This window comes from Bufo bufo, chromosome 4 (genome assembly GCF_905171765.1).
Source record: "Bufo bufo chromosome 4, aBufBuf1.1, whole genome shotgun sequence".
Lineage (NCBI taxonomy): Eukaryota > Metazoa > Chordata > Amphibia > Anura > Bufonidae > Bufo > Bufo bufo.
The window spans coordinates 270,884,539-270,908,636 of record NC_053392.1 but is presented as its reverse complement, the minus strand read 5'-3'; the positions used below and the strand labels follow the sequence as shown (position 1 = coordinate 270,908,636).

Sequence of the window (24,098 nt, the reverse complement as noted above, 5' to 3'; positions counted from 1 at the left end):
AACTATAGCTCTCAGAACATGGACACATTAAAACATAATTTTTTGGTTTCAAAAATGCTATTATTGTGTAAAACTTTAATAAATGAGAAAAAGTATACATATTAGGTATCGCCACGTCCGTAACAATCTGCTCTATAAAAATGTCACTTGACTGAACCCCTCAGGTGAACGCTGTAAAAATAAATAAATAGAAACTGTGCTAAAACAACCAATTTTTTGGTCACCTTGCCCCATAAAGTGTTATAATGAATGATCAAAAAATCATATGTACCCAAAAATAGTACTAATAAAACTGGCACCTTATCCCCTAGTTTCCAAAATGGGGTCACTTCTTGGGAGTTTCTACTGTAAGGGTGCATCAGGGGGCTTCAAATGGGACATGGCATCTAAAAACCATGTGGAGTTCCTTTCCTTCTGCGCCCTGCCGTGTGCCCATACAGCAGTTTACGACCACATGTGTGGTGTTTCTGTAAACCGCAGAATCTGGGTAATAAATATTGAGTAAATTTGATTGAGTAAAATTGAGTAAAAAATTGATTAAAATGGAAAATCTGCCAAAAAAGTGAAATTTAAAAATTTGATCTCCATTTTCCTTTAATTCTTGTGGAACGCCTAAAGGGTTAACAAAGTTTGTAAAATCGGTTTTGAATACCTTGAGGGGTGTAGTTTCTACAATGGGGTCATTTATGGGGGTATCCACTATGTAGGCCCCACAAAGTGACTTCAGACCTGAACTGGTCCTTATAAAGTGGGTTTTGGCAATTTTCTTACAAATTTGAAGAATTGCTTCTAAACTTCTAAGCCTTCTAACGTCCTAAAAAAATAAAATGACATTTCCAAAATGATGCCAACATAAAGTAGACATATGGGAAATGTTAAATAATAACTATTTTATGAGGTATCACTTTCTGTTTTGAAAGCAGAGAAATTGAAATTTTGAAAATTGCGATTTTTTCAAATTTTTGGGTAAATTTGGGATTTTTTTATAAATAAAGGTGAAATATTTTGACTCAAATTTATGACTATCATGAAGTACAATGTGTCACGAGAAAACAATCTCTGAATGACTTGGATAAATAAAGGTGTTCCAAAGTTATTACCACATAAAGTGAGATATGTCAGTTTTGCAAAATTTGGCCTGGTCAGGAAGGGGGCAAAGGGCCCAGATGGGAAGTGGTTAAGAGTGGTAGTCTTTAAGGGGTTGAATAATTGTGTCAATGAAGAAATCACAAAAAAAGCATTTAATACTGTATTACAAAAAAAAATTATGTCATTTTAGTTGCATTTGGTTCTTTAAAAAGTCAGTGTAAGATTTCATTCTTAACACAATTACAAATGTACACTAAATTCCCTAAAACCCTTTACAGCATTGGGGGTTGAATAATTTTGAACACAACTGTACTCGTTGTGTATTTTCTGCACAAAAAAATTTATTTTCTGCACAAAAAAAAGTATTTTCTGCACAAAAAAAAGTCTTTGCTGGACAAAAAGTATTTTCTGCAACAAAAAAAACTTGCAGTGCAAACTGAGCAGACGCAGCATTGTTGCTCAGTGGTTGCAAAATGCACATACACAGATGGTACAATCCTGCGAAAACCCAAACTCACACTAAATGAAATTTATATATATATATATATATATATATATATACACCTTACTACCACTAACTGCAGCTCTTTTTTCACACCCAAAAAAATGTAAAAAAAAACAAAACCTCAAAGATGTTACTGAGCACGCTACTGATCGATGCTCTGCAGCATGCACGCACACAGATCGTGCGTACGTGCAAAAACTGTAGTATAAAAATGCACTACAGTGAACACTGACTAAAAATGTTACTTATATCTATTGTAGAGGACGCCAAGGTTGGGTCCTCAGTGACAGATATGTATCACCATTATTTGGGTTGTGGTGCCTTTAAGAAAGCACTACCTGGGATCTGGTACCCACAGGGTTAACTCACTCTCCTCATAAGAGGTAAAGGAAGTGAGTGAGGGGGGTGTGGTAGACACACTGCTGTGGCTGGCTGTGAACAGAGCTGGAAACTGAGGACATGTGGAAAGTTTGGCAGGAAAGCCGACTGAAATCTACCACAGACTAAAAAGAACCCAGGGTAAAAATACCTTTATTTTTTTAACGGACTGTTCTACTGATTATGTGATGCTGAACTAAGCAGAATTTAAGTTTGGTTTGTTTTTCCCTTGGCTGCTGGAAGCGGTACCTATTTTCGTTTTGGAAAAATAAAGTGTAATTTTTATTACCGTAAATTCTCTTTCCTTTAGTCCAAAGCAGCAGCACCCACGGGGATTTCTAATCCTCCTGAAAATGTAGGACAGGAGATGTCTGTCATGCCCGGCTCAGACGGTGTGCGGAGGTCTGTCAGATTGGCAGCACGTGTCTAACCTTTTGTTTGTTTTGGAATCATGCTGGATCCGCCTTCCTTCAGGTGCTCTGGGTGGGGTCATTGGCTTATATTGCCTTCAATCCCAGAGGGCTGTGCGGGTTATAGCTTTCAGTCTGGCCTTGGATTCAAGGAAGGAAGGATTGTCTGTTCCAGCTCAGATAAGTTTCATTTCTGTTTGTGTTGTTTGCGGTCTAGGCTATTTGTGTGTCTTCTGCCCCTTCTCCCCTTTCACCATCTCAGGGATTCTAGGGTGTTTGCAGTCCAGGCACGAGGACACTTCATTCCTTCCCTTAAGGTCTGAATGTGGTCTTAGCAGCATAGGGAGAGAAGTCAGGGATGTGCTAGGAGGTGGCCTGTCCCCAGCATCTAGCCTAGACACTTGTGTATTTGGTTGTCTGTGTATCTGAGTTCCTGTCCGCTGTGACAATGTCAATTAATCAATTTAATACAGCTCCTATAAAACTGCCTAACTTAGTCCCTCCTATTGTGTACTTCCACCTGAACTTCCAGTCATACCAAAAAAAAACACTCAAGGTAAGTTTCAACAATCACTTTATTGGGTGGGTAAGTATGTGCTGCTGCTTTGGACTAAAGGAAAGAGAATTTACGGTTAGAAAAATTACACTTTCCTTGTCGTCCTACAGCAGCAGCACCCACGGGGATTTAGCAAGTAATCCTACAGGGAGGGCTCTCCATTATACCGCGGACTGTATTACCGCTCTGCCAAAAGCCATCTCTCCTGTTTGTGTCATATCCAGTCTGTAGTGCTTCACAAACGTGTTGGACGAGCTCCAGGACGCTGTTCTACAGATCTGGTCTATGGGTACAGATCTTTTCTCTGCCCATGATGTGGCTATAGCGCGAGTGGAATAAGCCCTTATGGGTTTTGGCGCTTCTGATCCATTAAGTTCATAGCAGATAGTGATAGCTTCTCGTATCCATCTGGATATTGAGGCTTTTGTTAGTTTTCCCCCCTTGTTCTTCCCTGAATATGATATGAACAGGTGGTCTGTCTTCCTAAACTGTCCTGTTCTCTGGACATACACTCACCTAAAGAATTATTAGGAACACCATACTAATATGATGTTGGACCCCCTTTTGCTTTCAGAACTGCCTTAATTCTACGTGGCATTGATTCAACAAGGTGCTGATAGCATTCTTTAGAAATGTTGGCCCATATTGATAGGATAGCATCTTGCAGTTGATGGAGATTTGAGGGATGCACATCCAGGGCACGAAGCTCCCGTTCCACCACATCCCAAAGATGCTCTATTGGGTTGAGATCTGGTGACTGTGGGGGCCATTGTAGTACAGTGAACTCATTGTCATGTTCAAGAAACCAATTTGAAATGATTCGAGCTTTGTGACATGGTGCATTATCCTGCTGGAAGTAGCCATCAGCGGATGGATACATGTTCTCATTCTGTTTACGCCAAATTCAGACTCTACCATTTGAATGTCTCAACAGAAATCGAGACTCATCAGACCAGGCAACATTTTTCCAGTCTTCAACAGTCCAATTTTGGTGAGCTCGTGCAAATTGTAGCCTCTTTTTCCTATTTGTAGTGGAGATGAGTGGTACCCGGTGGTAGTGATGGGAAGTTCGGATCTTTTAGGTGAATCGGTTCATTTGAATCAGCTCATTCAAATGAACCGATTCATGAATCGGATCTTCGGTTCATTTGGTGAGTCAGACTGCTAAGCTGACTCGCAAGTGCTAGCCCCGCCCACCAACCAATCACAGACCAGAGGGGGCAAGGCAAGCACAGCACAGTAGCAGCTCTGACTGGAGTCCTCTTAGTAGTACAGTCTCGCAAGTGCCAGCCCCACCCCTCCCCGCCCACCAACCAATCACCGACCAGAGCTGAGGGGGCGAGGCCAGCACAGCACACTGCAGCTCTGACTCCAGTCCTCGGAGTAGTGCAGGGTCAGGGAGTCTAAATGAATCGAATGAGTCACAAGAATCTAAAGATCCGACTCAGTTAGTGACTCATTCGATTCATTGAGTTGAAAGAGCCGAGAGTCAGACTGTAGAGCAGGTCACACTGAGGCTCTCGGCTCTTGTTGCAGCAGAGAGATAAGAGAAGGGACAGGAGCAGAGAGATAAGAGAAGGGACAGATGACACAGAGTTTAGATTACAGGTTGAATTAACCCTTTAGAATCAAATTGGCTTCTCATGAGATATATATGACATATATATCTCCTGAGAAGCCAATTTGATTCTAAAGGGTTAATTTAATTCAACCTGTAATCTAACTCTGTGTGTCATCTGTCCCTTCTCTTATCTCTCTGCTCCTGTCCCTTCTCTTATCTCTCTGCTCCTGTCCCTTCTTTTATCTCTCTGCTCCTGTCCCTTCTCTTATCTCTCTGCTGCAACAAGAGCCGAGAGCCTCAGTGTAATGTAACCTGTTCTACAGTCTGACTCTCGGCTCTTTCAACTCAATGAATCGAATGAGTCACTGACTGAGTCGGATCTTTAGATTCTTGTGACTCATTCGATTCATTTAGACTCCCAGTACAGACGGCTCAGAGGACTCGAGTCAGAGCTGCTAGTGTGCTGTGCTGGCCTCGCCCCCTCAGCTCTGGTCGGTGATTGGTTGGTGGGCGGGGAGGGGCGGGGCTGGCAGAAGCAGCTTCCACTCTAAGATCATATTACTGACTCCTCCCAGTCCCTCCCTCAGGCTCCTGCTGCCAGCGTGAGGTCTCTGTCTGCTGTGACTGAGAAGAGCCGTTTCAAACGGATCGGATCATTCAAGTGAATCGACTCCTCCGGTTCACTGAACTGAATCGATTCAAATGAACGATTCGTTCATGAACCGGACATCACTACCCGGTGGGGTCTTCTGCTGTTGTAGCCCATCCGCCTCAAGGTTGTGCGTGTTGTGGCTTCACAAATGCTTTGCTGCATACCTTGGTTGTAACGAGTGGTTATTTCAGTCAACGTTGCTCTTCTATCAGCTTGAATCAGTCGGCCCATTCTCCTCTGACCTCTAGCATCCACAAGGCATTTTTGCCCACATGACTGCCGCATACTGGATGTTTTTCCCTTTTCACACCATTCTTTGTAAACCCTAGAAATGGTTGTGCGTGAAAATCCCAGTAACTGAGCAGATTGTGAAATACTCAGACCGTCCCGTCTGGCACCAACAACCATGCCACGCTCAAAATTGCTTAAATCACCTTTCTTTCCCATTCTGACATTCAGAAGATTGTCTTGACCTGGATCACACCCCTAAATGCATTGAAGCAACTGCCATGTGATTGGCTGACTAGATAATTGCATTAATGAGAAATAGAACAGGTGTTCCTAATAATTCTTTAGGTGAGTGTATATTTTTAATGCTCTGCCCACATCCAGAGAGTGAAGTCTACACTCCTCCTCTGAAGCCAGATCCGGGAAAAAAACAGGCAACTCAATCTGCTGATTTCGATTCGTAAAAGAAGGAACTTTTGGTTGAAAGGAAGGTAAAGTCCTCAGCAATACTTTATCTTGAAGAAAAATTGTGTAAGGCTCAGCACATGCCAGGGCCTGAATTTCACTCACCCGCTTGGCTGAAGTGATTGCCACTAAAAACAGACCTTGATGGACAAAAACTTTATCTCTGACTCTTGAAGTGGTTCGAAGGGAGCATTGCAAAGCTGATCTAGAACCACGCAGAGGTCCCACTTTGGGATCGGGTCGATGACCTGTGGCTTAAGCCTCTTTACCGCCTTGACAAACCTCTGTATTAGAGGCTCCTGTGATAATCTCCTTCCCAATGCAGCTGATAGGGCTGATATCTGGACTTTAATCGTGCCAGGCTTCAAGCCTTTCTCGAACCCCTGCTGCAGAAAATTCAGAATATCCTGAATAGTAGGAGACTGAGATGGTACTCCATTCTTCCCGCACCAAAGATTGAAGGTTTTCTTGATTCTTAGGTAAGCTCTATTTGTAGAGCCTGCTCTGGATTGTAGCAGGGTTCTTATCACTGCCTCGGACAAACCCTCTTGCATTAAAAGGGGGCAGTCAACATCCATGCTGTCAACTGCAGGTGGCGTAAATGCGGACAACATCTGTCGCCCTGCGTCACCAGGTGCGGAATCTGTGGGAGCTTCCAAAGGGTGTTGTTGCTCATCACACCCCAGTGAGGCAAACCATGCCCTCTTGGGCCAGTACAGACAGATTAGGATTGCTGAGACCTGGTCCCGTCTGATCTTCTGCAAGACCTTTGGGATCATAGGTATGGGCGGAAATATGTAGGCCAGTGTGAAGTCCCACGGGACTGAGAGGGCATCCAGCATCCAGGGGTTGTCCCCCTTGAATAGGGAGCAAAATAGAGGAACCTTTGCATTGTTCCAAGTAGCCATTAGATCTATCTGGGGACGCCCCCAGCGCTTCATGAGCTACGCAAATATTTCTGGGTCCAATGACCATTCTCACGGAAGGGGTAAGTCGCGGCTTAGTCTGTCGGCTACTACATTGCTCCTCCCTCTGATGTATACAGCTGACAGCTGTTGGATATTGGCCTCTGCCCATCCGAAGATCCGTTCCGCCTCTTTGAGGAGGGCTAAGGATCTGGTACCTCCCTGGCGATTTAGGTACGCAACGGTGGTTTTGTTGTCCGATTTTATCTTTATGGCTTGATCCCGGACCATAGGGTGGAACTGCGTTAGAGCATTGTAGACTGCTCTCATCTCTCTGAGATTTGACAACATTAGTCTCTCTACTGGGGTCCAAGTACCTTTCACCCTCTGCCCCTTCATGTGGGCACCCCAACCTGTAGCTGAAGCATCGGTTGTGATTTCGGTCCATACGGGAAGGGCAAACGTCCTGCCATTGTTCACAGCCATCCACCACCTCAGGGAGTTTCTTGTCTCCTTTGAGACTATTGTCATTTGTTCCAGAGAATTGTTGTCTCTGTCCCATTTTTGTAATATCTCCCACTGTAACTGCCTCGTGTGCCAATTTGCCCACGGAATTGCCTGGCTGGCAGCAGTCATGAGACCGAGCGTCCTCATCATCTGACGAAGGGAAATCGGTCGGATCTGTCTCAACAATCGTATATTCTGGTGCAGAACATTCATCCTGTTCATAGGAAGAGAAACAGTCATTGCCTTGGTGTCCAGGATAAACCCCAGAAACTGCTTCTACTGGGCTGGTCTGATACTGGATTTCTCTGTATTGACTAACCAGCCTAGAGACTGGAGTCTGTCGAATATTACCTGGAGATGTGCATTGAGAATCTCCACACTTGACCCCTTCACCAGCCAGTCGTCCAAATATGGGATTACTGTTATTCCTGATTCTCTGAAGCCTGCTACTACTGCCGCTATCACCTTTGTAAAAGTGAATGGGGCTGACAAAATCCCGAACGGGAGAGACGTAAACTGCAGGTGATGTAGTTGTCCCCTTAAGAAGACCGCGATGCGAAGGAACTTTCGGTAACCCTTGTGAATGGGGATGTGTAAATACGCGTCCTTTAAATCTATTGTAGCAAGGTAATCTCCTGGGTCCAGTAGACTTAGTGCGGACTGTACTGAGTCCATACGGAATTTCTTCTTGCGTATGAATCTGTTGAGATACCTTAGGTCTACAATAGTTCTCCACCTCATCTGAGGCTTTGTAACTAGAAAAACCTTTGAATACACTCCTCGGAAGATTTCTTCTTCCGGAACAGGTTCCAGAACATTCATCTAAATTAACTCTTTTATAGCCTGTTCTATTAGGCATTGCTTCTGACCTTTTAACCTTTGTGTTATGACATACCTGTCTAGGGGCCTGGCCTGTAGCTCTATACGATTTCTATACCATTTCTTACGGCATCTACAACCCATTGATCCTTTACTATCTTCTCCCATTCTATATGAAAGTAGGTCAATCTGCCCCCTACAGGCATACCTTTGGCGTCAGAATTCCAGCTTGCGTCTGGGGGGTGGAGCTCCTCTCCCACGGCCTCTTTTCCGCAGTGTAGAGGCTCCTCTGGAGCTACCTCCTCGTGACACGGATGTTTCTCCTCCATCTGATCTTCTGCATCCCGTGCCTCTGTTGGCTGTGCGAAAGGAAAAAAAACACTTTCTCCTGGAAACATAAGGAAGGGATTTACCTTTCTTGTCTGACAAGCTCTCCATGAGTGTGTCTAGCTCAGGCCCAAAGAGTCTATTTGGACGGTATTCCATGGCACACAGTGTACTTTTAGAGTGGGCATCTGCCCCCCAAGGCTTTATCCATAGGGATCTTCTGCCTGTAGTAGACAATGCCATGGATCTTGCAGCATATCTTGCTTGTTGTACCGACACATCACAAAGAAAGTCAGAGGCCAGAGCTATCTTCTTAAAAGATAATAAGATGTCATCTCTAGGTACCCCCTTATCTATGTCCTCCTCCATCTGGAGAAGCCATGATCTACGGTTCTTGGCGACCGCATAAGAAGCTAGTGCTGCTTCAGACTGCCCTGAGGCCGTGAGAACTGCGGCGTAGGGCATTCTCTATCCTCTTATCCATTGGGTCTGTAAAATTAGATCCGTCTTCACTTGGAACCAATGTACGTCTGAACAGCTTTGAAATAGCGACGTCAACGTTGGGGGGCTCTCCCCACTGACTCTCCTCTTCTTGGTCAATCACATACATGGACTTGAACCTCTTATTAAATATTGGCCCCTTATCTGGTGTCTTCCACTCGTTGACCATAAGTTTCTTCACCAAGGGGTCAACTGCGAATGCTCTAGATTTTTTAGGGATACCGTCCTCGCCGACTATTTCAGTCTGCACTACACACTCAGGCTCAAGAGATTTGAACAATCTTGACATTTTTTGCAACGGAAATAAATTTATTTCCTGATCACTCTCCTTTGATTCTGAGGAGTTAACTTCGTCTATGACTCTATATTCCTCAAACATGTCGGACTCTCTGGGAGAAGAATCCATTCTAGTAGTAGCCGCCGGTCTTAACTCTGTTTGAAAAGCTCCAGTTTCATTGTCTTTGAACTGTTTAAACGCATCATGTACAAAGTCCTTCATCCATAATAACATGTCTTTATTAGATAAGGGCTGATCCTCTACAGGAAAGTCATTAGCTCTGCAATTTAGGCAGAAATAATATTCACTGCCATCTGGCAGGGGGGTGTTACATGATCTGCAAGACATAGGCTTTCGCTTCCCAGCGGACTTTCTCGCGGTGGAGCCTCTATCCACAGAACCGTGAGACATTTCTCTATAATAGAGCAGAAAAAGCATTAGTTTAAAGGGACACTGACAGGCCCAATAAGCATATTTAGGTATATATATGATAGTACAGGTCTTATCAAGTGTATTAAAATCATCTAAGTATCCCCCCTGTCCACCTTTATAAATACCGAAAACTAAAGTTTTATAACCTGCTTGTCTCGTCTCCAATCTGCCCAAGGGATGGCGTTTCATCTCAAAATGCGCCCAGCCAGCCGCTCCCAACTGCCGTTCTGAAGCCCGCCCAGCTCATCAATATTCACTTCGCTGGGCGGCGGCTACAACTCTCCCCGACTCAAGATCCTGCGCATGGCCAATTCAATCCTCTGGGCACGTCCTACGTCTAATCTCCCAACTGCCGTTCTGAAGCCCGCCCAGTGCCCGGCGCATGCGCATAAATCAGAGGCTGCAGCGGCCTCTAAGACGCAGACTGTCTGTACGCAGGCGCGATGTGACCCCGGCCGGGCGCATGCGCTGAAGATTAGACGGAGGACGTGCCCAGAGGATTGAATTGGCCATGCACAGGATCTTGAGTCGGGGAGAGTTGTAGCCGCCGCCCAGCGAAGTGAATATTGATGAGCTGGGCGGGCTTCAGAACGGCAGTTGGGAGCGTCTGGCTGGGCGCATTTTGAGATGAAACGCCGCCCCTTGGGCAGATTGGAGACGAGACAAGCAGGTTATAAAACTTTAGTTTTCTGTATTTATAAGGTGGACAGGGGGGATACTTAGATGATTTTAATACACTTGATAAGACCTGTACTGTCATATATATACCTAAATATGCTTATTGGGCCTGTCAGTGTCCCTTTAATCTGCTCTATAAAGACCATAACTTAATAGGTGGATTTCCCATCTATATATAAAATATTCATAACATATTCCTTTATTATGCAGAAAGTTTGTATTGTGAGTGAGGGACATTTGAGCAACCATCCACTAGATGGCAGCAAACTCCCTGCAGCCTGGCCAGCCTGAATCTCACTCACTCGTTCTAGCAAGGAAAGATTGCTTCCGCAACACAGCAAAGAGCTCCGGAGGTAAAACCAACATTCTCAAGGATTACTTACCTCGTGGGAGCGTGGAAAAAGCGCAGCAGAGCGGCGATAAATGATGGACGCCAACAACTTTTATCTCTCCCTCCTTCCTCCCTGCTAGGCGGCACACGCACAAGACGCACGCAGCGACAGCGGGGGGAGGTGGAACCACCTAAGGGATGCGCTGCCTGGTAAGTTACCTAAGAGCCGCAGCCCTGAACAGTTAATGCAGCGCCAGAACTAGCGTCTCCTAAATGATATAACAGGACACCAGTCCTGAGAGAAATAGCGGAGGGAAAGCAAAATTCATAAATAAAACAAAATACTTCCCAACATCTCCCCTTCTCAAGAAGGATGTCCTTTCCCAGGAAGGACAGAAAAGAACACGATAGGAGGGACTAAGTTAAGCAGTTTTATAGGAGCTGTATTAAATTGATTAATTGACATCTCCTGTCCTACATTTTCAGGAGGATTAGAAATCCCCGTGGGTGCTGCTGCTGTAGGACGACAAGGAAACATATTTTCTTTAACCCTGGGCTTGCTCATGCACCTGGTTTATTGGAGCGATCTTCCCTCATATTACACTATACACTCACCTAAAGAATTATTAGGAACACCTGTTCTATTTCTCATTAATGCAATTATCTAGTCAACCAATCACATGGCAGTTGCTTCAATGCATTTAGGGGTGTGGTCCTGGTCAAGACAATCTCCTGAACTCCAAACTGAATGTCAGAATGGGAAAGAAAGGTGATTTAAGCAATTTTGAGCGTGGCATGGTTGTTGGCGCCAGACGGGCCGGTCTGAGTATTTCACAATCAGCTCAGTTACTGGGATTTTCACGCACAACCATTTCTAGGGCTTACAAAGAATGGTGTGAAAAGGGAAAAACATCCAGTATGCGGCAGTCCTGTGGGCAAAAATGTCTTGTGGATGCTAGAGGTCAGAGGAGAATGGGCTGACTGATTCAAGCTGATAGAAGAGCAACGTTGACTGAAATAACCACTCGTTACAACCGAGGTATGCAGCAAAGCATTTGTGAAGCCACAACACGCACAACCTTGAGGCGGATGGGCTACAACAGCAGAAGACCTCACCGGGTACCACTCATCTCCACTACAAATAGGAAAAAGAGGCTACAATTTGCACAAGCTCACCAAAATTGGACTGTTGAAGACTGGAAAAATGTTGCCTGGTCTGATGAGTCTCGATTTCTGTTGAGACATTCAAATGGTAGAGTCCGAATTTGGCGTAAACAGAATGAGAACATGTATCCATTATCTGATGGCTACTTCCAGCAGGATAATGCACCATGTCACAAAGCTCGAATCATTTCAAATTGGTTTCTTGAATATGACAATGAGTTCACTGTACTAAAATGGCCCCCACAGTCACCAGATCTCAACCCAATAGAGCATCTTTGGGATGTGGTGGAACGGGAGCTTCGTGCCCTGGATGTGCCTCCCTCAAATCTCCATCAACTGCAAGATGCTATCCTATCAATATGGGCCAACATTTCTAAAGAATGCTATCAGCACCTTGTTGAATCAATGCCACGTAGAATTAAGGCAGTTCTGTAGGCAAAAGGGGGTCCAACACGGTATTAGTATGGTGTTCCTAATAATTCTTTAGGTGAGTGTATATATATTTATATAAAGCCCTAACTACCTTCTTCTTTTTTAACCAAAAAAAAAGAAAAATTTGCCAAAAATTCAGCTCAAATAATCACAAGGTGCATATCAGGCAGGTATGCACTGAACAGCACTTGGCTGTGACAGCTTGCACGCAGAAAAAGTGGTGCAGAGCTATAAAAAAGGTAAAAATATATAAAAAGACAAAAAAAAAGTGCACGGACCAAATGGCGTCCGTAAAAAAAGAATGGGGGGGGGGGGGGCAGTAAGGTAAAGGGACGGAGGGTGGTTAAGGGATCTGGAACAGCTGCAAATAAAAAAAAAAAAATCTGTACAGCTATTCCAGATCTTCTTATTTCTTCTTCTTTTCTGCAGGAAAGGGGTTAAATCGCAATTGGTGTGCACCACAAGTCCCAGCAAGCCACAAGCAGCACAGAACCTCTCTGCATGCAGCAACCAGCTAGAATGGCTGGATGCAGTGAAGTTCTGCATCTTCCTGTGCAGCTACAGTGCTGCCATTGGCTGGAGCGTTGTTCCAGCCAATAGCAGCGCTGGCAGTCCCCTGCCTCACCTCGGAAGTGACCGGTGCTGACTTGTTCATCACCTGCCACCTCCCCCTGACCTCTTCCAGACCCTCCCGATGCCTCTGACAGCTTCCTGTGCTGCGATGTGCTCATTGATTGGACAATCGCAGTGCTTGGAGCTGCAGAGGGGCGGTGCAGCACCATGCTGCCCTTACCCGGCATGACTGCCTGCCGGTAAAAGAAGGCATGGTGCCGCGACTCCCCCCCGATCGTTCCCCAGAGCCCCGCGCACCTTTCGCCATACATGCGTACATGTACTGTGCTGGCCGTTAAGTCACATTCGGTTGCGTTATACATATACGGCGCTGGGCGTTAAGGGAGAGATAATAAATAATAATGCCTGTTTTTACAATATGAATTTTACAATATTAATTCTGTCATGTTCTACATGACAGAAGATAACTGCTATAATTCTCCTTCCAATATATTAATAGCCACCTAGGAGAGAAACGAGGATAGAGAGAGATAATAATACCTCGTTTGTATAGCAATACACTGTGGTATTGCCTTCTATATTAAAGAATATAACTGCTGTAAAACTGCTCCCAATTTACTAATTCCCACTAAAGAACGGAGAGAGAAAGAGGCAATGTTACAATAATCTGCTAAACTCTATAAGATCCCTTTCACATAAGCGGGTTTTGCACTATATTCAAAAATATAATAGGGAGGAAGGAATTCTCAGTGCGAAACTGGGCAGATTAGCTATCCAGCGTTATGTACAGTCGTGGCCAAAAGTTTTGAGAATTTCATAAATATTGGAAATTGGAAAAGTTGCTGCTTAAGTTTTTATAATGGCAATTTGCATATACTCCAGAATGTTATGAAGAGTGATCAGATGAATTACATAGTCCTTCTTTGCCATGAAAATTAACTTAATCCCAAAAAAAACTTTCCACTGCATTTCATTGCTGTCATTAAAGGACCTGCTGAGATCATTTCAGTAATCGTCTTGTTAACTCAGGTGAGAATGTTGACAAGCACAAGGCTGGAGATCATTATGTCAGGCTGATTGGGTTAAAATGGCAGACTTGAAATCATTGTTCTTCCATTGTTAACCATGGTGACCTGCAAAGAAAAGCGTGCAGCCATCATTGCGTTGCATAAAAATGGCTACACAGGCAAGGATATTGTGGCTACTAAGATTGCACCTTAATCAACAATTTATAGGATCATCAAGAACTTCAAGGAAAGAGGTTCAATTCTTGTTAAGAAGGCTTCAGGGCGTCCAAGAAAGTCCAGCAAGCGCCAGGATCGTCTCCTAAAGAGGATTCAGCTGCGGGATCGGAGTGCCACCAGTGCAGAGCTTGCTCAGGAATGGCAGCAGGCAGGTGTGAGGCGAAGACATTTGGAAGATGGCCTGGTGTCAAGAAGGGCAGCAAAGAAACCACTTCTCTCCAAAAAAAACATCAAGGACAGATTGATCTTCTGCAGAAAGTATGGTGAATGGACTGCTGAGGACTGGGGCAAAGTCATATTCTCCGATGAAGGCACTTTCCGATTGTTTGGGGCATCTGGAAAAGGGCTTGTCCGGAGAAGAAAAGGTGAGCGCTACCATCAGTCCTGTGTCATGCCAACAGTAAAGCATCCTGAGACCATTCATGTGTGGGGTTGCTTCTCATCCAAGGGAGTGGGCTCAATTTTGCCCAAAAACAAAGCCATGAATAAAGAATGGTACCAAAACACCCTCCAACAGCAACTTCTTCCAACAAATCAACAACAGTTTGGTGAAGAACAATGCATTTTCCAGCACGATGGAGCACCGTGCCATAAGGCAAAAGTGATAACGAAGTGGCTCGGGGGACCAAAACATTGACATTTTGGGTCCATGGCCTGGAAACTCCCCAGATCTTAATCCCATTGAGAACTTGTGGTCAATCCGCAAGAGGCGGGTGGACAAACAAAAACCCACTAATTCTGACAAACTCCAAAAAGTGATTATGAAATAATGGGTTGCTATCAGTCAGGAATTGGCCCAGAAGTTGATTGAGAGCATGCCCAGTCGAATTGCAGAGGTCCTGAAAAAGAAGGGCCAACACTGCAAATACTGACTCTTTGCATAAATGTCATGTAATTGTCTATAAAAGCCTTTGAAACGTATGAAGTGCGTGTAATTATATTTCACTACATCACAGAAACAACTGAAACAAAGATCTAAAAGCAGTTTAGCAGCCAACTTTGTGAAAACTAATATTTTTGTCATTCTCAAAGCTTTGGCCATGACTGTACTATGGCTGGTGCTGTTACCAAATCTATTTTGTACAATTAGTAACTAGGAGGGTCCTTCTAGTCCATTTAGTGGCCCTTTAAAGGGGTTATCCAGGCTCAGAAAAATATGGCTATATCTTCCAAAAATAGCACCACACCTGTCTATAGCTTGTATGTAGTATTGTATCTCAGCCCCATTCGCTTCAATGGAGTTGAGCTTTATTACCAGACAGACCCATGGACAGGTAAGATGCTGTTTCTGGAAAAAACTAAAACAACCACGCTCCTCGAATCCTGGACAACCGCTTTATAAGCAAATATCATCGCGACCACGAAGGGACTCGAACCCTCAATCTTCTGATCCGAAGTCAGACGCCTTATCCATTAGGCCACGCGGTCAAAAGGCAGATCACTGGCTAAAAATGAAAAGATTCCAGAAATCAACCGATTTACATTGAACTAAAGTCAAAGGAAAAAATTATTTCAAAGAATCAGTCAAATATTACCAATTATACACATTCTCTATTGTTTAATCACAGAACAATGTTTCTTAAATGAATTATAAAAAATTTCTAAAATGTGACTTTGTAGATTTGCTTCCCGAATTTTTTTTAAACGCTCTTGAAGGTGCTGCGGAGTTTGTCAGGGTGGCCGAGTGGTCTAAGGCGCCAGTCTCAAGAGTTAATCTTTTCCGTGTATGGGGTGTTCTGGTCTCCAAATGGAGGCGTAGGTTCAAATCCTCGCTTCTTTTTTTCGTTTCTCCTTAGATGGGTGTCCTGCTTGGCAAAATGAGATTTGGGTTTAAAACACACCCTTGACGGCAAGTTTTTGGCTTTAGCTACCTAAATAATATAACAAATTGGTGTTTCATGGTTAAAAATTTCTGTCAACATTAAAAGAAGGCAAGAACATTAAAGCCACGCACTGTGAAAACTACCAAACAGCTCAAACCCTCAATCGTCTGACCCGAAGGTTTTTGCCAAATACATTAGACCACGAGGTCTAGAAATGTACAATTAGGAGTAAAATTTAGGAACCCTAGCAAAACAGTCTCTTGATTTCAATTCATCACAGATCACTAAATATACACATTCTCCATCTTCTTACAATGACAATGTTTCTTAAGTAAAATCTAAACATTTTGAATAGGGATTTTGTAGATTTTCTTTCCCAAAAATGTCAAACCCTCAGGCAACATCTTAACGCTTTGTCAGGGTGGACAAGTACACTAAGGTCCCCGGCTCAAAAATTTTAAATCATCCAGGATCTGTGGCGTTCTGGTCTCCAAATGAAGGTGTTGATTCAAAACCCTTTTCTGACAAAGTGCTTTCTCTCTTAGAAGCTGTCAATTGTATCTGGAAAAACAAAAACAACCACACTTCTCGAATCCTGGACAACAGCTTTATAAGCAAGTATTATCGCAACCACAAAGGGACTCGAACCCTCAATCTTCTGATCCGAAGTCAGACGGCTTATCCATTAGGCCACGCGGTCAATCGTCAGGATCCATTGCTAAAAATTAAAAGATCCCAGAAATCAACCGATTTACATTGAACTAAAGTCAATGAAAAAAATTATTTCAATGAATCAGTCAAATATTACCAATTATACACATTCTCTATTGTTTAATCACAGAACAATGTTTCTTAAAAGAAATTTTACAATTTTCGAAAATGTGACTTTGTAGATTTGCTTCCCGAATTTTTTTTAAACGCTCTTAAAGGTGCTGCTGAGTTTGTCAGGATGGCCGAGTGGTCTAAGGCGCCAGACTCAAGAGTTAATCTCTTCCGTGTATGGGGTGTTCTGGTCTCCAAATGGAGGCGTGGGTTCAAATCCCACTTCTGACAGTTTGCTTCTTTTCTTCTTAGATGGGTGTCCTGCTTGGCAAAATGAGATTTGGGTTTAAAACACACCCTTGACGGCAAGTTTTTGGCTTTAGCTACCTAAATAATATAACAAATTGGCGTTTCATGGTTAAAAATTTCTGTCAACATTAAAAGAAGGCAAGAACATTAAAGCCACGCACTGTGAAAACTACCAAACAGCTCAAACCCTCAATCGTCGGACCCGAAGGGTTTTGTCAAACACTGTAGACCACGAGGTCTAGAAATGTACAATTAGGAGTAAAATTTAGGAACCCTAGCAAAACAGTCTCTTGATTTCAATTTATCACAGATCACTAAATATACATATTCTCCATATTCTTACAATGACAATGTTTCTTAAGTAAAATCTAAACATTTTGAATAGGGATTTTGTAGATTTGCTTTCCCAAAAATGTCAAACCCTCAGGCAACATCTTAACGCTTTGTCAGGGTGGACAAGTACACTGAGGTCCCAGGCTCAAAAATTTTAATTCATCCAAGATCTGTGGCGTTCTGGTCTCCAAATGAAGGTGTTGATTCAAAACCCTTTTCTGACAAAGTGCTTTCTCTCTTAGAAGCTGTCAATTGTATCTGGAAAAACAAAAACAACCACGCTTCTCGAATCCTGGACAACCGCTTTATAAACAAGCATCATCGCGACCACGAAGGGACTCGAACCCTTAATCTTCTGATCTGAAGTCAGACGCCTTATCCATTAGGCCACGCGGTCAAAAGGCAGGAACCATGGCTAAAAATGAAAAGATCCCAGAAATCAACCGATTTACATTGAACTAAAGTCAAAGGAGAAAATTATTTTAATGAATCAGTCAAATATTACCAATTATACACATTCTCTATTGTTTAATCACAGAACAATGTTTCTTAAATGAAATTTAAAAATTTTCTAAAATGTGACTTTGTAGATTTGCTTCTCTAATTTTTTTTAAACGCTCTTGAATGTGCTGCAGAGTTTGTCAGGATGGCCGAGTGGTCTAAGGCGCCAGACTCAAGAGTTAATCACTTCCATGTATAGGGTGTTCTGGTCTCCAAATGGAGGCGTGGGTTCAAATCCCACTTCTGACAGTGTGCTTTTTTTTTTCCTTTCTCCTCAGATGGGTGTCCTGCTTGCCAAAATGAGATTTGGGTTTAAAACACACCCTTGATGGCAAGTTTTTGGCTTTAGCTACCTAAATAATATAACAAATTGGCGTTTCATGGTTAAAAATTTCTGTCAACATTAAAAGAAGGCAAGAACATTAAAGCCACGCACTGTGAAAACTACCAAACAGCTCAAACCCTCAATCGTCTGACCCGAAGGTTTTTGCCAAATACATTAGACCACGAGGTCTAGAAATGTACAATTAGGAGTAAAATTCAGGAACCCTAGCAAAACAGTCTCTTGATTTCAATTCATCACAGATCACTAAATATATACATTCTCGATCTTCTTACAATAACAATGTTTCTTAAGTAAAATCTAAACATTTTGAATAGGGATTTTGTAGATTTGCTTTCCCAAAAATGTCAAACCCTCAGGCAACATCTTAACGCTTTGTCAGGGTGGACAAGTACACTAAGGTCCCAGGCTCAAAAATTTATATTCATCCAGGATCTGTGGCGTTCTGGTCTCCAAATGAAGGTGTTGATTCAAAACCCTTTTCTGACAAAGTGCTTTCTCTCTTAGAAGCTGTCAATTGTATCTGGAAAAACAAAAACAACCACACTTCTCGAATCCTGGACAACCGCTTTATAAGCAAGCATCATCGCAACCACGAAGGGACTCGAACCCTCAATCTTCTGATCCGAATTCAGACGCCTTATCCATTAGGCGACGCGGTCAATCGGCAGGGACCATGGCTAAAAATGAAAAGATCCCAGAAATCAACCGATTTACATTGAACTAAAGTCAAAGGAGAAAATTATTTCAATGAATCAGTCAAATATTACCAATTATACACATTCTCTATTGTTTAATCACAGAACAATGTTTCTTAAATGAAATTTAAAATTTTTCGAAAATGTGACGTTGTAGATTTGCTTCCCGAATTTTTTTTAAACGCTCTTGAAGTTGCTGCTGAGTTTTTCAGTATGGCCGAGTGCTCTAAGGCGCCAGACTCAAGAGTTAATCTTTTCCGTGTATAGGGTGTTCTGGTCTCCGAATGGAGCCGTGGGTTCAAATCCCACTTCTGACAGTGTGCTTCTTTTTTTCCTTTCTCCTTATATGGGTGTCCTGCTTGGCAAAATAAGATTTGGGTTTTAAACAAACTAGTGGTCACTATGGACCTATTTACGTTCTTGGATCAAGTACTGTTTTTTGCCTTTTTTTGTGTATAAAACTTCACTTTTATTTCATTATTTAAATGTACATTATACTTTTAATCTTATTTCATCCTATTACAATGCTAAAGACACATATTAAAACTTTCAGTTGTGCGGACTGGCTCTGTGTTTTTTTATTTATTCTGGTATATACTTTTTGTACTATAGTTATAAATGTTATCACAGTTGCTGCTACCTTGTTGGTAAATGGGACTTCTTATTTGAAACCCCTCTATTCCTATGACACAGGGGTAGGGGGAGAACTAGAGCGGGGGGAGGGGGAGGGGGAGGAGTGAGGAGAAATAAGGAGATTAACCTGTAGGTTGGTATAATCTCTTATAGAGGCATAGATTACAGTGTTCGTCACAATCTATGCTTGATATCATACCTCTAGTATATCTCTAGTGTGTTCATATCTATATCAAGCCTATTCCCTAGTAATGGCACTGGCAACTTCTACTTGTGCTTTCAGTATGCTCCTCTTATCACCTCCTATCCACCTCTCTCCATAAGTCACCTTCCCCTTGTAGCCACTGCCTTCAGTATTACTTTCTATTGGCTACTGCGTCCCTATGGTACGCAGCTTCTGTGATAGTTGCTTTATTTGCTCATATATTTGAGCTTAGTCCACATCATACTGCCTAAAACCTAACACTCACACACCCTGCATCCCGACATGTTTCGCTGTATACCAGCGTCTTCAGGGGATGATGCAGGTGTGAGTGTTGGGGGCGGAGTCCAGCCTTTGAAGGTTTGTTTCCGATCACATGTTTTAAGACACCAATCATTTACTGATACATAGTATCAGTTTGTTCCTTTTGTTCACCCCCACTGATCGTTGATTGGCCCCAGTCCGTCATGCACTGATGACTCACAGTTGCATGACGTTTCTCTAGGGTCATTCACTCATGCGCCCGGGTTTGCCCATTCTTCACTGCGTTATCGCAGGACTGTTGTTATGTTCGCGCATGCGCGAGAACTTATACTTTTTGCAGTCATTCAGTTCATCACCATTAACTCAGCGCATGCGTGCAGGCTAATCACCGTTTTGTCCACGCTCATACCTCACGGCCGTGCGACGCATCCCTGGGGTCACCTGCACACACCTCCGGTCCTGCCCGCCCTCACCGGTGCTGCCGCGAGACTGCCGTTATATTCACACATGCGCGGGGACTTATACATTTTCAGTCATTCGATTTTCCTATCGGCTTCGCGCATGCGCACAGACTTTAACATTAGTTTGTCCACATCTGTGCTGTCACGTCCTTCCAACTGGGGCTTCATTTCACTCCTAGCAGAGCCTCCTTCATATAACACTCTACTTCAGCAGGGTACCTATGTTATGATGTAATTCCATATTTAGTTAGGTATCTACTCTTGTTCCTCAAACTATTCCTTTTATTTACTTTGATAATATCTTATTCTCATGGTGTGTATATATCTTTATACGTATACATATATAAATGTATGGATATAGGGGCTAATTTTTCCTCAGGGGGGATTTTTTGGTCAAATTTCTAAATATCTTCTATTAGAGAGGCAATATATTATGGCTTATTTATTGTTTTTTCCGAACTCTTTATGCCTTTTTATTTTTTATTTTTTATTTTCATACCAGGTCATCAATCACTGGTCCATACACCCATCTCTAACTTCTCCCCTGATTCCAGATTCCAGACACCCCTCCCCACAGCCTGGGCTTCCCCATCACTGCCACGGTAAGTATTTTCTTCTTCTTTTATTTTTTAGAGGTATATATAGTTTTTTTACTCTATTTTGGGAATTCGATTTTTCTCCTTTTCTTTATTTCTTCATTTTACTATATTTTTTAAGAGAGACATTTCCTCTCCCCACGTAGGTCGTCTACTCCGCTCCTCTCTAAATAATCTGTCTACATAGCATTATCATTGCTAATCTAGGAGTACTTTAATATATTATTATTTATTTATATCATTCTTTTTCTTTTTACTGCTAAATTGTTCTACAAGAATGGTAGAAAGGTAAATCCTTCATTTATTCCAATCGGTGACAATGATTTAAGCCGATATAGCCACTTTGCCTCCTCCTGTTGTAATTTGTTATCCACATCTCCTTGTCTCGGGCCTATTTTGACCCTCTGTATCCCCCAAATTTCTAGACCTGTTGGGCTCCCTTTGTGATATTTGTTGATATGTCTCACTAGGGGTGTATCATCGTCAGTATTGAGGGCACTCAGATGTCTCGAGATCCTCCTCCTCAGTTCCTGTATTGTTTTTCCCACTTAGATTTTGGGACACCTACATTGTATCGCGTAGACAACACCAGTACTCTTACAGTTGATATATTCTCTAATAATATATTTCTTCCCATCATGGGGGTTTATAAACTCTTTCTTTGGCACCATATACTTACAGAATACGCATCCACCACATGGGTATGACCCCTGTGTGGATAACCAGTTCTTTTTTGTACTTATTTTCTTCTGGAAGTGGCTATGAACCATGATATCTTTTAGGTTTTGTCCCCTCCTGTATGTCACTGACGGGTTATTAGGCAATACTTCCTTTAGGTCTTTATCTGATGTTAAAATATGCCAATATTTTTTAAGAATACCATAGATTTTTTTGTGTTGGTAATCAAAGGTACCAATACAACTTATTGTTTTTTCATTTTTTAAAACCTTTCTTTTGAACAGACTCTCCCTCTCCATCCTCTGACTCTATTATAGGCCCTATACAGTACCTTTCTAGGGTATCCCCTTTCCAGGAATCTTTGATACAGAACCTTACATTCTTCCTCGAAAGCTGTTTCATTTGTACAGTTTCTTTTCGCTCTTGAGTATTGTGCGACCGGTATACCTTTCTTTAAGGGTTTCGGGTGACAGCTTTCCCAATGAAGGAGACTGTTACCAGCCGTAGCCTTCCTATATACTTCAGTGGTCACTTCACCATTAGTTTCTATATTGATCTTTAGGTCAAGAAAGTTTATACTCTTTTTATGGATCTCAGCTGTGAAATGCAAGCCGACGTCGTTCTTATTGAGGTCTTTAGTGAATGTCTCGAACTGTGATATAGTGCCGTTCCAAAAAATCAAAATGTCATCTATGTATCTAGCCCAATACATTATGTGCTCTGTGTGATGTGAATTCTGATCAATAAATACATATTTGTCTTCCCACCACCCCAAAAATAAATTAGCAAAACTGGGTGCACATACTGTCCCCATCGCGGTCCCAGTGATCTGTAAATAATATTGTCCGTTAAAAATAAAATAATTATGTGTAAGTAAAAACCGTAATAAAGTGATAACTAAATTATTGTGCTCATGAAATTGTGTTCCTTTGGTGTATAAATAATATTCTACCGCCTTAACCCCTAGTTCGTGGTGTATACTAGTGTAGAGAGCCTCAACGTCTAGGCTTGCTATCAGAGTATCATCATTCACATGGATTTCTCGCAGTTTTATCACTGTGTCACTCGTGTCCTTAAGATACGAGGGGGGAGTCTGCACAAAGGGTTTCAAAATAGCATCCACGTAGGAACTTATACCCTCGCACATATTGTTGTTCCCTGAAACTATCGGTCTTCCAGGTATTGGTTCACGTTTTTTGTGAATTTTTGGCAACGCGTAAAACGTTGCTATCGTTGGGTATGGTTTATACAGGATTTTATACTCATCTTTCGTAATCAGTTCTTTCCCTCTTGCTTCCATCAGTATCTTTTTTAGGTCTTTATTATATTTTTCTGTGGGGTTACTATCTAGCTTTTTATAAGTAGTGTTATCTCCCAGTAGTCTCATCACCATCCCTATATACTCCTCTGTATCCATCAATACGACATTTCCCCCTTTATCTGAGGGTTTTATTGTAAGATCTTGTCGTTCCGTAATTTCTTCTATAGCCCTCCTTTCCTCAGGACTAAGGTTCTCCCCCATTTCATTTTTCTTCTTTCCTATTTTTTTCTAGATCGTCTGTTACCAGATTCACGAACGTCTGAATATTTGCGAATCTGGCTATTGATGGAGTATATCTAGATTTAGGTCGCATTTTGCTGAAGGGGGCGACAGGTCTTATTATCTCGCCTGCTCCTTCCCTGGATAGTTCTTCTAAGGTCTCTAGTGCTTGTTTTTCCCCACTTGTTAACTCATTCCCATGTTCCTCTTTATCCTTAAACTCTTTATGCAGAGCAAGTTTCCGTGCAAATAAGTGAACGTCTTTCACCCATGTGAAGCATTCAAATTTTGGGGTGGGGGTATATGATAGTCCCTTCCGAATTAGTGATTCATGCTCTACATTTAGCACCACGGAGGACCTATTTATGATCTGCATTTCCATTTTTTTCTTTACATTTTCTGACTGTACCCCCATTTGTCCCGGTCCCTGAGTTGTATCCCCGGCATTAAAAAAGGAACCTGGGCAGTGGGTGCCAGCACCTGGGGCATATTGGTTTGAGGAAGTGATGGTGTTATAGATGCAGAGGTAGGTTGTAAGGAGTACAAGGATGTTTGAGGATTTATATTTTGTCCCTGAACGTTTTGAACTCGATGTTGGTTCTGTTGCCATTCTTGATTTATATTTTTAGATTGTGGATTTCTCCTTTGTTGGTATTTTCCCCTAAATCTACCTCTACCTCTCCTATTTATCTGCGGGAGGCTTCCTTCTGACTCCGATGCTTCAGATTCAGAGATGTCTGTATATTGTTTATACTCAGTTCTACCAGTATATATTGACTGGCTATTAGATTTGTTATATACCTGACCTGTCTCGAAGTCTCGCTTATCCCTAATATATTTCCTATGCTTCCTTTCTTTCACCTCGGTTTGTAAGCTTTCAACGTTTTTTTGTAGTTTAATTTCCAGGGAACTAAATTCTGG

The 24,098-nt window shown here is 42.5% G+C and overlaps 3 non-coding genes across 3 annotated transcripts; 2 read left to right on the top strand and 1 right to left on the bottom strand.

The window, feature by feature from the left end:
* Window positions 1-15,389: 15,389 nt before the first annotated feature.
* TRNAR-UCG lies at window positions 15,390-15,462 on the bottom strand. The gene has a single exon. It is a non-coding gene; the product is annotated as a tRNA-Arg (tRNA).
* Window positions 15,463-16,800: 1,338 nt separating this feature from the next.
* On the top strand, window positions 16,801-16,910 carry TRNAL-CAA. Its single transcript has 2 exons — window positions 16,801-16,838; window positions 16,865-16,910. It is a non-coding gene; the product is annotated as a tRNA-Leu (tRNA).
* Window positions 16,911-17,901: 991 nt separating this feature from the next.
* Window positions 17,902-18,011, top strand: TRNAL-CAA. Its single transcript has 2 exons — window positions 17,902-17,939; window positions 17,966-18,011. It is a non-coding gene; the product is annotated as a tRNA-Leu (tRNA).
* Window positions 18,012-24,098: the final 6,087 nt, after the last annotated feature.